Below are 14,518 nucleotides of genomic sequence, written 5' to 3' on the forward strand. Positions count from 1 at the left end.
GATTATGCTTTTACGCCTCTCATACAAGAGCCCAAATCCCGGTGGCATTTACCTATTTCCGGTTAGGTTTTTTATGTATCCTAATGCATAGGGGCGTTTTTTTTGTTCTCCTATTTACGGTTTTATGATCACCAAGCCACAATTCAAGACATATCCAAAGGGTTCGGAAAGCACTTCCATGTTCACACATCAATCTTTGTATTTTAGCACTTTTAGCAGACAGAACCAACCTCCACTTCGATCGTACCGTTTATCTTCCAGGATTAGAGTGGTTTGTGGGTTTTGTAATCCGATTGCTATAAATAAAAGTTACTTTCGTTGTTTGTTCCAATCAATCGTTGGAGTACGCCCTACGCACCGGATTAGAACCGGCTTAGATTCTGCTCGAGCTTTACATACGCATTGCTGCCAGTCTGGTGGACACTAATGGAGCGCACATTTATTCGCTTGTTATACAGAAATTGGGCTTCCTGTACAAAGTTCCGGACCTGACGGGGCTTCCTGGTAGAAAATAAAATGAAGGTCCTCTCTGGCAATGCTCAGAACTTTGGGAATATAATTTCCACACAAAATCAACAAACACCATTTCCCGGATGTACGTGTTTGATGGTGTTTCATGTAGCGAACATTTCCATGGAATTCGCTAGCGAATTCTAAATGTCATGTTGCAATTTTCGAAAAACAAACTCTACAAAGGGGATTGTCCCAAAATGCTGACGAAGTACGCTTGTATACAAAGGCTCCCCCTCTGCTGCACTTGTCCATTCAACTAGTGTCGGGCCGTAACTTACATTTCTAATCAACGGTCAAAAGGGTTATAAAATTAAACGGGGGAACATAAATTTTCATAATTTATACTCTTGCATCAGCGGAAAGTTCCGCGTTTGGCTTAATATTTGCACGTTTCGTTTGTTGGCATCGGCATCGATTTTGAACGCTTGAGTTCTGAACTTTGGTAGCATGTCCAACGCGGTTTGGGCTACTGCGAAGTGAGTATCCGACGGTGTTTCCGTTAGTTGACATTTTTTTTAACATGGTTTTTTTACATGGTCTCACCAGGGAAGCGAACGAGCTTTTACAGTCACTAAACAATGCTTTACACTCGGGAGTAATTGAAATCCTTTATTATCATGGTGACTATCGGGGAATGGAAATAGATTGACGATGGATGGCGTCCTCCATTGCGGCGCTGTTCGAACGAGATAGCACTGTACGACGCGTATGGATTATCTACTGCCGTTACTGACAGTCTGACCACCTACCGCGGCTTTTTCATGATGTTGAAGATTTTCCCCCTTGCCGGTCGTTAAATCCCCGCCGCGTCGTGATCGTCCCATTGCGATCGTAAATAAAGTTAATTGAAGAATTTTTCAAAACATGCACCCGGCGCGGAATGAATGCAGATGCACCCGGGTTTTGCATTTCATTTCACCTACTTCATGCGCCGATCGTTGCATCTGAATGTCGATCAGGGCACGGCCGGCGCGTCGGACCACGCTCGTTCTCCGCGTCAAAGTGATCGGACGACGGTATGATTTATGAGTGGAAAGATCGTTATCGGAAGTGCGTTTTCCGGTGGTTACCCGCGAAAAGAAGCATCATTTCGTACACGGTCGTTAGTATATGCGGTGTGGAAAAGCGATGCAAATGGATAGTGGACGTGGTTGTTTATCGTTTTATATAAATTAACCGAGACATTTATTGGTAGATAGGTCAGCGGGTGTGTGTTTCTAGTACGGTAGAGCTGATGGGCTTGGGAGTAAAATAATAAATGGAAGCGGTTAATGGAACTGAGACGGTTCATACATTTCTAATGCATTATGTTTTCGCTTGAGTTGTGATCATAAAATGATGAAAACAAATGACTATCGTGTCGGGGTTTTTATATTTTCCATTAGAAGATGAAGATGAAGAAGATGAAATAACATTATGATTGGAAGTCATCAACAGGTACTTCCAGTACTTCTAACTGTTAGCTAGGGTTCCCAGACTTCAGTTTTTTTATTGGTAGCACGTTCACGGTATGGTTTAAATCTTTATTAAAAATCTCACTTTAATATCTCACAAGTAGATGTGCAACACGAAATATTTCCTAATTTGCAATCATACGCTTGCGTAAAATACTTTAAAGAGACTTAACGGATTTTCAAAACTCGACCAAAAGTATAAATTAAAATATACCAAATAATACAGAGGGCTTGTTTCATTAACCACAAGTGTAAATCTCATAGGTTTTGCTTACTTTTCTAATTCGTTGCTTGATAATTTTAAAGATAACTTCTATTTTCAATTACACCCAACTACAGCAATTGAGTTTAAAGCATTTATTCTGATAGTAGTTTGATTTTATATGTGCTTATTTTACTTTAATAATATTTTAGTTGCTCTTACCTTCCAAAAGTATGTCAGAAAGCATCTAGTGCTTTATGAAAGGCGTCTACATCTAGCACATGCACTACTAGCACTATTCACACTGTCAACCTATTCCATTTCGGGCGTCGGTTTGTGACACTGCAATTCACAGTCGTAAGCGAGTGGAAGAAGATGCATTCCCGGTGGCTAAATTCTTTCAGTTTAATATCGCCCTTGTCATCGTGTCGTGTCATTTCGCCGGGATGACGTGACTAATGTCACTTCATTACATAACTCATTCCTTGCCGTCGCGATATCTGGCGTACCTCTGCGTGTGCACGTACAGACTTTGCCATCCTAAACCGCATCCTACCTACTTTCTCTAGCGGTGCTGCTATCTATCTAGCCATAAAATTATGCTGGCACCAGTTGTGCTGGTGCGTGGTACGGTCTCTGCAGTGGACAACAAAGTTTCAGCCCCAACCTCGCGCACCCATCGGTTTGTGCATGTCTGGAGTATTGAGGCTGGTGGCTTACTACTATGAGCGATGCATCCACAGCGGTCCGATGGCAGCTCGTTTGCCACCGGAATTAGCATCTAGCATTGCGGTGTTGTCGGTCGACGGCAACCCGTACTATCCCGGTGACCTGACCTCCGAGGATCTTGGGTATCGCTTTGGGAGGCCGACATCATCAGCATCGCATCACCAAGCGCGCATATCCAGTTGCGGGGAGCCTATTTGGAAGGTGCATATTAAGCGTCTGATTTATTGCTTGTCGCTTCACCATTTTTTTGCCATCGCTCTTTTTTTTACCATGCCTCTCTTTATATCCGCTCGGGTACAAGCTCGTCTCAGTACTATTCTCAGATGAAGTTTTGTACACGAAACGAAGTCCAGGGGACGGATTCCGTTTGCCCACACCGAGAGTTGGAAGATGTGAAGTCCCACAAGTGTGCAATTAAAAAACATTTCATTCACCATCCCCAGCTACTTCACCCCGCAGTACTCAGGCACGACGAGATGAGACTCCGTCTGGGTTGGTCTGGGATTGTAGCGACTGCAACTTTGGAACGTTGGTTGAAAAATGCACCAGCCTGTTGCATGCGTTCCAATGGCGCCCGGTTCGGTGAGCGCTACATACTGAAGAGGAGTTTGTGGGCCGTTTCGAAAAATCGCCCAACGCCCCGTTTATCGAAGGAACGGGTAAAAAGGCATGCAACAAAACGGCATGCAACCCGAAACATGAGCCCGTGCATATATGTACAGCACCGGTATGCGATTCCCTTTTAACCACATAGCAAACTGTGTGCGATGTGAGGTTCGTTTTGGGGTTTTTGCGGAATCCTGAAGCTTCCAGCGAGATCTGGAGTATGAGTTTTTTTTCCTTGAGCTGCGTGCGACCCATCGGAACGGCCATCGGGATTGTTAATCCTGAGCGTACATGTGGTCTCCCGGGATAATGGTAACTGTCGTGCTCTACGCAGCCTGTTTTCTTTCCAATGTCGCAACGCATGATAGTAATGATAATAAATATTAATAAAAAAAGTGCCCAGAGACACAAACTTCGCGAAACCTACTGCCGGCTGGTATCATGTTCGGTATGCGATGCCTGTTGGTGTACGACATAGAAAGCATATGCATTGACATTCAGCCTCCATTGTGGTTTGCCATTTCTCGTCTCGTTCGCCTTCGGTTGCCTTCGGTATTGGGGCGGAAGTGTCTTTCTGTACGCAAGGATTGCCTTCTCCCGGTGGAGGGAAACTCGGGAAGACTCGGGAAAAACAATTCCCGTGCCTTTGGGGCACACTACAGCTACACAACGGAGCCATTTATTTTAATTTATGAAGAACGCCACACCGACATTGTGGTTACTGGGGAACAATGGTTACGACGGTTCGTAGCGCAGACTGTGGTAGTGAGACAGAATCCCGTTTTTTCCAGAAGCACACACTGTAAGACATTATGTCAAAATGGGAAAGATAGTTTAACAAAAGTTAAACTAATAAATTAATTAAATAAATTAATGTTACTTCCAAAAAACAAATCGATCGGTTTCAAAATTAGAGATCAGAAAACTTTGAAGATGTTAATTTCTTATTGATAATTCTAGCGTTTGTCAAAGATACCATCGATTATTTTTTTAAGTATAATCTTTAAGGATTTTCTTCAAGTTATATCATTCTTATAACATATAAATGTATCATTTTGTCCTTTTTGAAGAAGCGCCCTATGTTCATTCTTCTTTAACCTCATTTACAAAGTGAATCTTGTACGGTCCTCAGTCTTGTACGTTGGACATACTTGTTTTACCGCCAGGTATGCAACTTATCCTCCCCTCAATTTTCCTCACCCAGTAGACGATTCAATCCTTAGATTAGTTTCATTGCTCCCGGTGCAATGAATAATGGTGCAATCGGGTGAATTGCTTTAACCACGGTACCGCCATTTCACGGTTATTTCGGTATTGCGCACCACCATTTCCGTTCGGCCTTGTTTTCTTGTTTTTAGTTTTTCGTATCTGGTTTTGCACCTTTATGCAACGATTTTGGTTCCACGTAACCGATATACCGATTGTGCAACACGATAGTGTTTTCGGAAGCGTAATCAAAACTTTATCCCTAATCCAATGTATATTCTGCGCGTGAAGGAATTTTTCGTTTTGCACTACCGTGTGTGGTTTAGAGGGATTTTTTTTCGTTTGCCTTGGTCATCCAAATTTTGCGTGAGTGCATGTGTATTCATGTTGAATTTATGGCAAAACCCGATACAATCTTTGGTGCAATATAAAAAAAAACCATGCAAAAGTTGATAAATTGTGCACGAAATTTTGTAGACTTATTCGTAATCTAATGAAATAAAAGCTGCAAGTAAAATGGTCTCTTTGTCTTTATAATTTTTTTTAACCCCAAAAAATTGTTCGTGCAAACGAACGAACCACCGTGCATAATTGCCTTGCACGAGATGAATAAATTGCCATGCAAATGTTAGAGTGTTATATTTACTCTCGGCTAAAGATTTAAATAAATAAAATTTATATGCAAATGGTCAACAAGCTAATGTACATAAAATACATTGTTAAAATTCACATCCCTTGGATGCTCGTAACCGCGTGTCGCTTTTCGCACCATTTCCAGCGCAAAACTAGTCGAAAAGTGCGCGCCGGACGTCTCTCTGCCGAGGTAGCAAAGCCCGTGCAGTGACCCTTCGTGTAAAATCGCTTGTCACTTTTGCGCTGTTAAATTCCATTCCTCTTGCCTTGTTGTGGTGTCGTCGTACGTAAATATTCTGCGAGCCATCTTCGGCGCGTTTGCAGCGAAACACTTTGTTGAACTTGCGATGGACTTTTTTTTCCAACCGATACTGTCTGCCCGGTGTACACATAATTGCAAATAGAATTTATGAGAATGAGGCTTACACTCCAGGTGTGTGTTCTGCCGGGGAAAAAATGGAACTTTTAACACTTGAAGTATTTACGTTTTATTCTCTTCTTCATACATCGAGGAAAGAATATTTTCCTTCGTTTGGTGTAAGATTTAAAAAAACCTCTTAGAATACCGGAGGATAACACAGGTATGGAACAGGGAAAATAACTCCACTGTGGTCTGTTTTGCGAGCAGTCGATGCAGAGTTTATGATGCTGGGTAGTTATGTTTGAAAAGCTTCAATAATTGGTCGTTTTTCATACGATCACAGTTGCGCAGTAGAAGGAAGAAGCGGGAGAATGTTAATTGACGCGTATGGTGCTATAACGTTTGATTGAATGGTGATAATATCGTATGAGTTTTAAGATATATTTATGGCAAATTAGAAAAAAAAATTATTATGAATTTATGTCATCACAAAACAGTGCAGCAAGAAGTTTTGATTCATAATACAGATATCTTTAAATTACGGACATTCTTCATGCTTTCACTGAATTTCACTGAATGATTCAAATTGACTTCAGTGTAATTTTATCGTAAATGACCTTCAATCTGGGCCAGGTACTGCGGAGTACATCGGAATCCATAGCTAAAATAATTCAAAATATTTTTGTTGTTGTCATATTTAACTCTGAAATTCACAATAAGTTTTCTTTAATTTTGTCCATAGCGTGAAACGTGAAAAGTTGAAATTATTTTGTTTGGCAATGACTGGAAAAATAATGATATTTGAAGGTGATCTTAAAGAATACCTGGATGTGAAGAAGGGAAGAATCATTGGTTTGTATAGCAACAGCTCAGTTCAAAATTCGTAAGAGTACATTGAATGACAAGATATTAAAAAAAATACTCCAACTAGGCTGTCAGCAAGCTCGTCGTCCTATCAGTCATAAATCGTACATAAAATGATGAAAATTATAAGAAGCTTTAGAAATTAAATAATTGTGGTTTTAACATAGTACGTGTGTGAATTCGTGAACCATATTCAAGAAGTCCGGAATTTCGAATGAAAACGTCCGCCTTATGTAACATGACATCGAAAATGTCTGCAATTCTAAGATTCAAGATAACTTCAACCAAGATAAAGACACTTTCATGATTTTTCAATACGTTTTTGATGATATTCTGGGGAATTCTTATTCGTTTTTCTAAATGACGACCAATTTAAACCACTTTAAATTATATTGCTCACACAATGTTATAGGCAAAAGTTTCCTGAAAGGTCCGATATTTGAACAAAAACGGTGTTTCTAAGTGAATGTTATTGGTTAACTGCGCTTGGAAAGGAAAAAGTTTTTTTTTTGTTCGTCCAACTCTATCCTCACTCAGAAATTAGTTTTATTTTAGCTTTTTTAATCTTTGAACGCGTGCTGGACATAAATGGATCATGTCATTCGGTGTGGTGATATTTTGTAACAAGAGTGCCTCTTACTATAGGCGCCCGATTGGTTGGGTGGATTATGTTGCGATCGGTTCCGTTGCGATATACAAACAAAAACCCTGCCTCCTTCCAGTCGCATAAACTCAACCGCTCCTGTACCATGTCCGATTTGCCTGAGCAACACTAATTGACTTTTCGTTGGTAGCAACGTAAGTGACAGCTTGATGGTTTTGCGATTACAAAGGACCGATCGTTTGTGTTGTGGTGGTTTCCATCGCTTACGACACCGGACTCAAGTAATCGGGGAGAAAAAAAAGGTAGTTTAACTTAAACATCGCACATGTAAAACACTACCGAGCGAACAAGCTTTTTGTATGATCTGATTCGCTGTTACCGTCACTATTAAGCGAAGGAAGGGAGAAAAGTATTAAAAAAAACATAGACTTACTACATTCAAACACACGTCAACCGCATGTCGGTGCGAAATGTTGAACGTTTCGATGGTTTCAACAATGATCGAAAGGTGCACAGCGCCGGCATCGGCACGATCCGTTAGTAAAGTGAGCGAGATGAATGTAAACAACGCTCGGGTGTAGTCCGGTGGAGAGGAAACTACATAAATCCAGCCGACTAAATAAAAAAAGCTCTTTCCTTCATTATGAGACAGCAAGCACTTTTTTTCTTTCTGCACGTAACAAATCACATGGGTGAAGGCACAGTGTCACAGTGGACGGGGTTCGTCGCTTGTTGCTGGATTTAATGTTTTTAGTTTAACGCACGACGGAGGATGTAAAGTGGTACCCGAAAAACTTTTAAAAGCTTTTCGTAATTGAAACACTCGATGTCTTAATCTTGGCAAACAATTACATTGTACATAATATGTTGGAGCGATGGAGGGTCACTCGTTACCCTATGAGGAGCAGGGTTTTTAAATCGGTTGTTGGTGAGATTTATGGAATATTAGAATTCTTTGCATAATTTTTTGTTGGCATTTTGAAAAATAAAACATTATTATTTTACTTTTGTTTTGGGTTTGGATCCAAGATTTGGCTTAAAACGTAAAAGAAAAACTTAATTTTATGCAATTTTTCTCTTATTTTGAAAATCTATTATGCGCTAGTTTAAATGGTTGCTTTATTTTGTCAAGCCAATTAAATTAAGGAATTAAGTTTCAATTTTTTGCTGCACTATTCCCATAAATTTCGCATCCAATCGCTAATGTACTGGATATAAGCTCTAAACTTTCAACATCGTTATCTACGAAGGACATCGGTCCGTAGGAAGCAAAACAAAACAAAACAAAAAGAAAAACAACTTATCGTTGACTTATTCGTTCGTGCGATGGAAAATTGCAATGTTAATCACATGCTAGCTACAGTGTTTACAAAATTGACTGGAGCAGAATTGGGTAGGCAGCCAGTCAGCCCTGCGGGCTAGCAAACAAACAAATGCCTGATGGTTTTTGGCAGTTTGTTTCGTTCGCCTGCGTGACTATTGTCCGCTTTTGCCCGAAAAAGCCACTCACCAGAAAGGAGCCGGGAAAGGCAGCCGGGGCTTCGCTCTGCTGATGTTGAAATAAGGATGAGTAAAAATAAAAATGTTTTGGGGAGTTTTTGCCTGGAAAAAGAAAGCACAAACGCTGCAACACGGGAAAATGTTGAGCAAGAACGAGCGAACAAAATCAATTAAGATAATGAGAAACTGAACCCTGACAAGAAGAGCCACCCAATGAAGCAGAAATGCATCGAAACAATAGTTTCTGCAGCAGCTGTCTAGTGTAAAAGAAAACAATATTCGCTTTTCGGGAAGCTTATTTGGTCAGTGTGTAGCCATTGTTCATCGTATTCATTCATCGTGGTTGAGTGATGCGCGAAGGTTGAAACTAAAGTTGGTTCTTTTTTTTTTTTGAATCACAATAAATTTAAAAGTTTTGGTTAAGTTATTTGTATGATGCAGCTGGCTTAAAAACGATTTCAAACGATAAGACTACAAGATAATCAATACAAAAGAAACATAAACTTTATTCCAGTATGACGTAGAGGCGTTTGTTATTGTCAAAAATTACTAAGACGAAACATCAAATCAGATAATCCGCGCACATAAAATAAGCTTTCATAAGTAACTTAAATGCCATTTAGACCACTTCGTTCAGAAATGAGCAAAATAAAGTTAAAAATTGCAATATTTGTATTGGACATAAACAAGTGTAGAATTCGATCTCTAACACTAACGTTACCTAGTGCTACTAGCGTTTCACAAAAGTAGATCTGGAGCTTCATCTGCCAAACATTAAGAGTACAAGCAGTCGCCGATATACTTTGCACTTTTTATGAACTGATGTTTAAATTTGACCACTCTTTGATTTTACTGCCCAAAATTCAAAAAAATAAGTAAACAATATTTTAATAACTATTAAAAATGAGGCGGTAAACCCTGTGTTATTTAATTTAAACCTAAAGGGAACATATCTTCAAATATCTTAGAGAAAAAGATGTCACTTTAAAATTGCTTCAATATGTTCAGATAATTATCTCATTCGTTACCAAAGCTTATTCATATAATTTTAAATAAAATATAAAAAATTGATAACTCTAGGAATTTATCAAAAAAAGTCTTTACGTGTACTTAGTTCATGAAAATATCAAACATAATTTAAAAAATAAGGTACTTTCATGGAAATAAAGGAAGATAATACTATATATCATAAATAAATAAGAAATATAATACTAGTGAGGAAATATTTTCCATTTCTTTTTTGACAAACTATCAACACTTATGCTTCAACCTAAGAGGGGTGTACTAAAAACGATACAATTGGGAGTACTGCGAGGGATGAAAAACGTGACACCGGACGTATACGTATTTAGGATGCTATTTTCCTGTGAGTGCACTACTAAACCGGCATTGACCATGATTTTCGACCATTCCAGCGTGCCGGAAAACACATTCAAAACCAGCACTGACTTTTGCCCCCGCGAACGCTCGTTAGGAAAAGGTGAAGGTTAATTAAAGTGAATGTTGTATGCAATTTATTACGCTTGAAAGAATGCGCACGGCCACACACACACACACCCCGGCCACAACGCGATGGAAAACGCGAAAACACGGTGGAACGGTAGCGTTTTCTTTAACGGAACGGATAAGCAAAGCAATTTTCACAGTCTCCAACTAACGAACGAGGTCGATATGTGTGATCGTGCGAACCGCGCTTCAAACATTGGTCGTGGGTGTTTCCCAAATGCAACAAGACATCCCGATACTGTGAGCGTAAACAATTCCTGCTATCTTATCGTTTCATTATGCAGATTATTTTCTTACATCGACGTCTTGGCCGTTCCTTACGAGTATCGAGATTTATTTGCAATCGATTTTGATCCGCGCACACACGGGTACGGGTGGGTCGGGTGAGCTTTGCTACGAAACAAATGAAGCTACAGATTTACCTTTGCTTGGGGATTTTATCGTCGCTATACAAGCATTTTAGAGCTCTTTCAATTCAAGGCTTTGGGATGGTACTCTTCGTTCATATGAGCAAAATAGAAGCCCATTCAGAAATGGATGTTACATCATCCTGCACGTACATACCATCTGCCAAGGTCCCTAGAGAGATAGAAAAGAGCAAAGTGGCATACAGAAAAAATGTCTGTCAAAGAAAACCGGCCTCGGTGAAAAAGGCAAATAAGCTTTCAATTAAATTTAATTCCTTAAACTAACAACAGAACGGATGCAAACTGGAAGCTCACCATTGAGACCATCGTCCATTGGGAAATGAACAGACTGCTGGAAAAGATCGATCCACAGTCACTTTGCAAAACGTGCTGCAGTGTCGTTTGATTTGAATATTTCTCGTTATGAACGTTTTGTGCGACTCCCCTCCCTTGTGTATACCTTTTATGCATGCGTGCTTGTGTGTGTCGATAAATCTTTTAATTCGTATCAAGTTTTGCATTTGAAACGATTTATGAGTTTCTTGTGAAGGTTTATGAGGTCGTATGATGCATTTATAACAAACGCATATGTGAGCAGAACACTTACAGTGGTTAGAGCGTACCAATTTGTTCGGTTTTAAATATAAATGAAAACTAAAGCTAGAAGCTGTTTCTTTTCAAACGTGAAACTCAGAGCTGGGAAGATTTTTTTGCATTTAAAATGCAAATATTTATTTTATTTATTTTTAAATCAAAACGCCGATTGCATGGATGGCTATAAATTTATTGTAATATTTATAGGATGTGTACTTTGTGGATTTTAACATTATTACATAGTTTCACTGTTAGAAATCAACAGTCCATGTTAAACATAAATTCATAAGGGACAAAAATATTTGACTAAGAGTCAATAATTGGTGCGTTAGAGTCAAAAATTGATGCGCTCTGTCAAAAAATTGCTCCTTTATAAACAAAATTTGATGAACGCTGTCTACAAATCGTGACTGGTGGCAATGAGTATAAATATTGTAATTATTTTTATAAATTTTGTGTAAAAGTTTTGTAGAATAATAAGTCGTGAATTTCCCTTCTTACGAAACACGTCTTTATTCCATCAGTTCTACAGGTGAAGAAACCATTCTGTGACGATCCTTCGCCTGTGTTTCATTTCATTGCATTTAGTTTTAATTAATTTATTTATTAAATTTATTGCATTTATTCGGCAAGTATTACGTGTATAAAATACAGATCGACAAGTTTTAATTTTGCTTCTTTCCATTAGAAATTATCTTCTTCATTATCGAAAAAATAATGTATCTCCTTATCTTCGTATTTTCGGTGCATGAAAGTCGCTGTGTTTAAAGAAAATTTATTTCACATGTAAAAAAATCATTGTACTCTGTACATCAAATGATGGCTGTTAAAACAATCGATTTTAAACGAATAAAGCTATTTTTTTGTGTTAAAACCGCTGAAGCTCCAACAGCACAACAGAACGACCGAAACAAATCATAATCGTTTTTCCGCTGGCCTACCATCGAAATGATGTCGCCTCACTCAGCGATGACTTTTGATTGATGGTGGAACCTTGTTTAGCCTGCAGGTGTAAACAAATTGTGTTAACAAGATGAAAAACAAATTGCTTCCGCCGGTGCCGCAGTTGATTGCATTATTCTTTCGGCTTACGATGGCGCCCCGTACCGGAGCAGAGTTGATTCACTTGTCGCTCGATTGTGCTGGCGACACACGGAAGATGGTTCTGGTGAACCTGGCAGAATCAGGCACCCTTCGATGGTGATGGTGAAGTGGATGATTAGAAGTAGTAGCGGGAGCTGCTTGGTGGAAATCATTGTTTGCTCAGGGCACTCGCGCTTGTATGCATCACCAACGTGCGGAAAACCATTGTGTGGCAAATTTTCCAAAACAAAGTCAAACCAACAGCCGGCACCGACTGAGACAATATTATTCTCACTGAAACCGCAAACATTTGCCACGGTCGACACCAAGGCATTAAGCGATTAGCAGAGGCTTGCTGTCGTGTGTCGTATCTCAGGTCTCGGTAGCGTCCCATAAGCGTGAATGTCCCATTTTATCTCAAAATTTAGCGGTGCAAATCAAACCCAGCAGCGACGGGGTCCTGTTGATGTGCTAAGGGGAGACACACACACACAGTGACATTACCCCGGCAGCTGTCGGTCACAGGCCGCTTCCGACTGAGCAGGATACCCTATGAACCTGGAAGATGTCAAGTGTTTGCGGAAGATATTTATCAAAACTCGGCTTACGTGGCAACATATTCACTGGCGGCGTTGGAAACGGTGCACTCCGCCGTTGACTACTGGCAAAAATGGGGGAAGTGAGAAAAGTACGTTTGTTTCCGTAGTCTCTTCTGGCAGTCCTAACCATCGTTTACACTGCAAACAAGCACTACACATGCACGCGTGTATGTTTGCATCCCCTAGGTTTTTGCGTCCCATGTTTTCACCTATCAGTGTGCCGTAGGTCAAACTTGGGCTTTCGAGATTTTCCTGCCCGATTCTACCCGTCGGGAGGAAAATGCAAAGAAAATTTTAAAAAAGTGTTGAGAAAAAAAACAAAACGCTCAACGGGCGGCTCAAGTAGGGAGCTAAGGTGTGTTTTTTCACCTGGAGGCGGTTTGTTGGGGACGAGTTGTTGGCTATGGAGGCAGTTTCAAATTGAAGTCAACATCATTTGCTACGCCTTCGGGAGCAGTAGTCTAGGTTTCGCTTTGTACGCCTAAAACCTTTAACTTTCTTGATGATGCCGTGGAGAGTTGTTCTTGCCCCGCTTTACCCTTCGTTGAATTCGCTGGAGGTTGGAGTGGGACGATGCTTCTTGTAGCCGACAGCAAATCCACGTGTATGTGCCCGGATGGATAAGCCGGGTGCAAATTAGGATTCCCAACACATTCCACATGCTGAAGTCGTCGTCGCTTGGGAAAACATAGGTGTAGTCTATCTCTTTACCAGTCGGCGTTGAGTTCCAAAACCACCGGGGGCTTTTGGAGTTCAATGCTCGTGGCGAATGTAGCGCGAAATGAGTGAACTAATGGATTTATTTCAGTTTTTCATTCGAAGTGTAACAAAAGATCTAGTTTGGAAGTCTCATTATAAGGTGAAGTTCAGAGAAATTTTAGGGAGCGTTAAACTCGCGTTCTTATATTATCTCTCAAAAGAGATTGATTGTTATTTTCAGGAAGAACGAATTGTTCAATATTTCTCAAAAACAGCAAGTTTGCTTAGAAACGTAGAATTCCTTACTTATGTCTAAGATGTTTGAAGTTTGGATGACTCCCTGGTCGGTTTATCACTCACTCCGTTTGCGATGTTGGTAAAGAAAACATATTTGCTGTATTTTCTCTAATTTATATATCACAGAGCTTGATTTAGGGCAAAAAATAAAATTCTTAGCATGGTGTATGTATTAAAGACACGGAAGAACGAAAGTTTGACCATCAATTGGAGTTGATCTCTTTATGAAACTCCGGTACGATGGTAAGATCTGCTGTCCGGACGTTAGGTAAAAAATGAAGACCCCACAGCACAACAGCAGCGGCATCAACACCGCCACGGTGTAATCTACACCGGTGTGAAGGAGCAGGAAGAATAAAATTGTTTAGTCATTTTGCAATTATTCCCAAGGAATGCTTCTCCCCATACTGTGCTACCGTTTCCGTAAGTGAAGAAGTTCTGTGTTGCTTCACACTAACCTTCGCGTATCGCGCCGCGGACGCGAAGGACGCAACCATTAGAAGCAGTGGTGCTATTGGGAGGCGTTTGTTGGTACGAGATCCACTTGCTTCCAGTGTGCCCCACGGAATCGCGAATCATCGTAGGTGCTTGTTTTGTAATCTATGATACTCATTTGGAGCACATTAGGCGCACGGTTTCGATGGATCGATGGAACGTACAG

The 14,518-nt window shown here is 40.2% G+C and overlaps 1 protein-coding gene and 1 long non-coding RNA gene across 7 annotated transcripts in view; one reads left to right on the top strand and one right to left on the bottom strand.

The window, feature by feature from the left end:
• Positions 1-14,518, bottom strand: part of LOC125767122 (uncharacterized) — a 241,659-nt gene that overhangs the window by 92,806 nt on the left and 134,335 nt on the right. The gene's annotated exons all lie outside the window — the stretch shown is intronic.
• The window catches only part of LOC125767009 (frizzled), a 217,286-nt gene that overhangs the window by 72,126 nt on the left and 130,642 nt on the right, over positions 1-14,518 (top strand). The gene's annotated exons all lie outside the window — the stretch shown is intronic.

This window comes from Anopheles funestus, chromosome 3RL (assembly GCF_943734845.2).
Source record: "Anopheles funestus chromosome 3RL, idAnoFuneDA-416_04, whole genome shotgun sequence".
Classification (NCBI taxonomy): Eukaryota; Metazoa; Arthropoda; class Insecta; order Diptera; family Culicidae; genus Anopheles; species Anopheles funestus.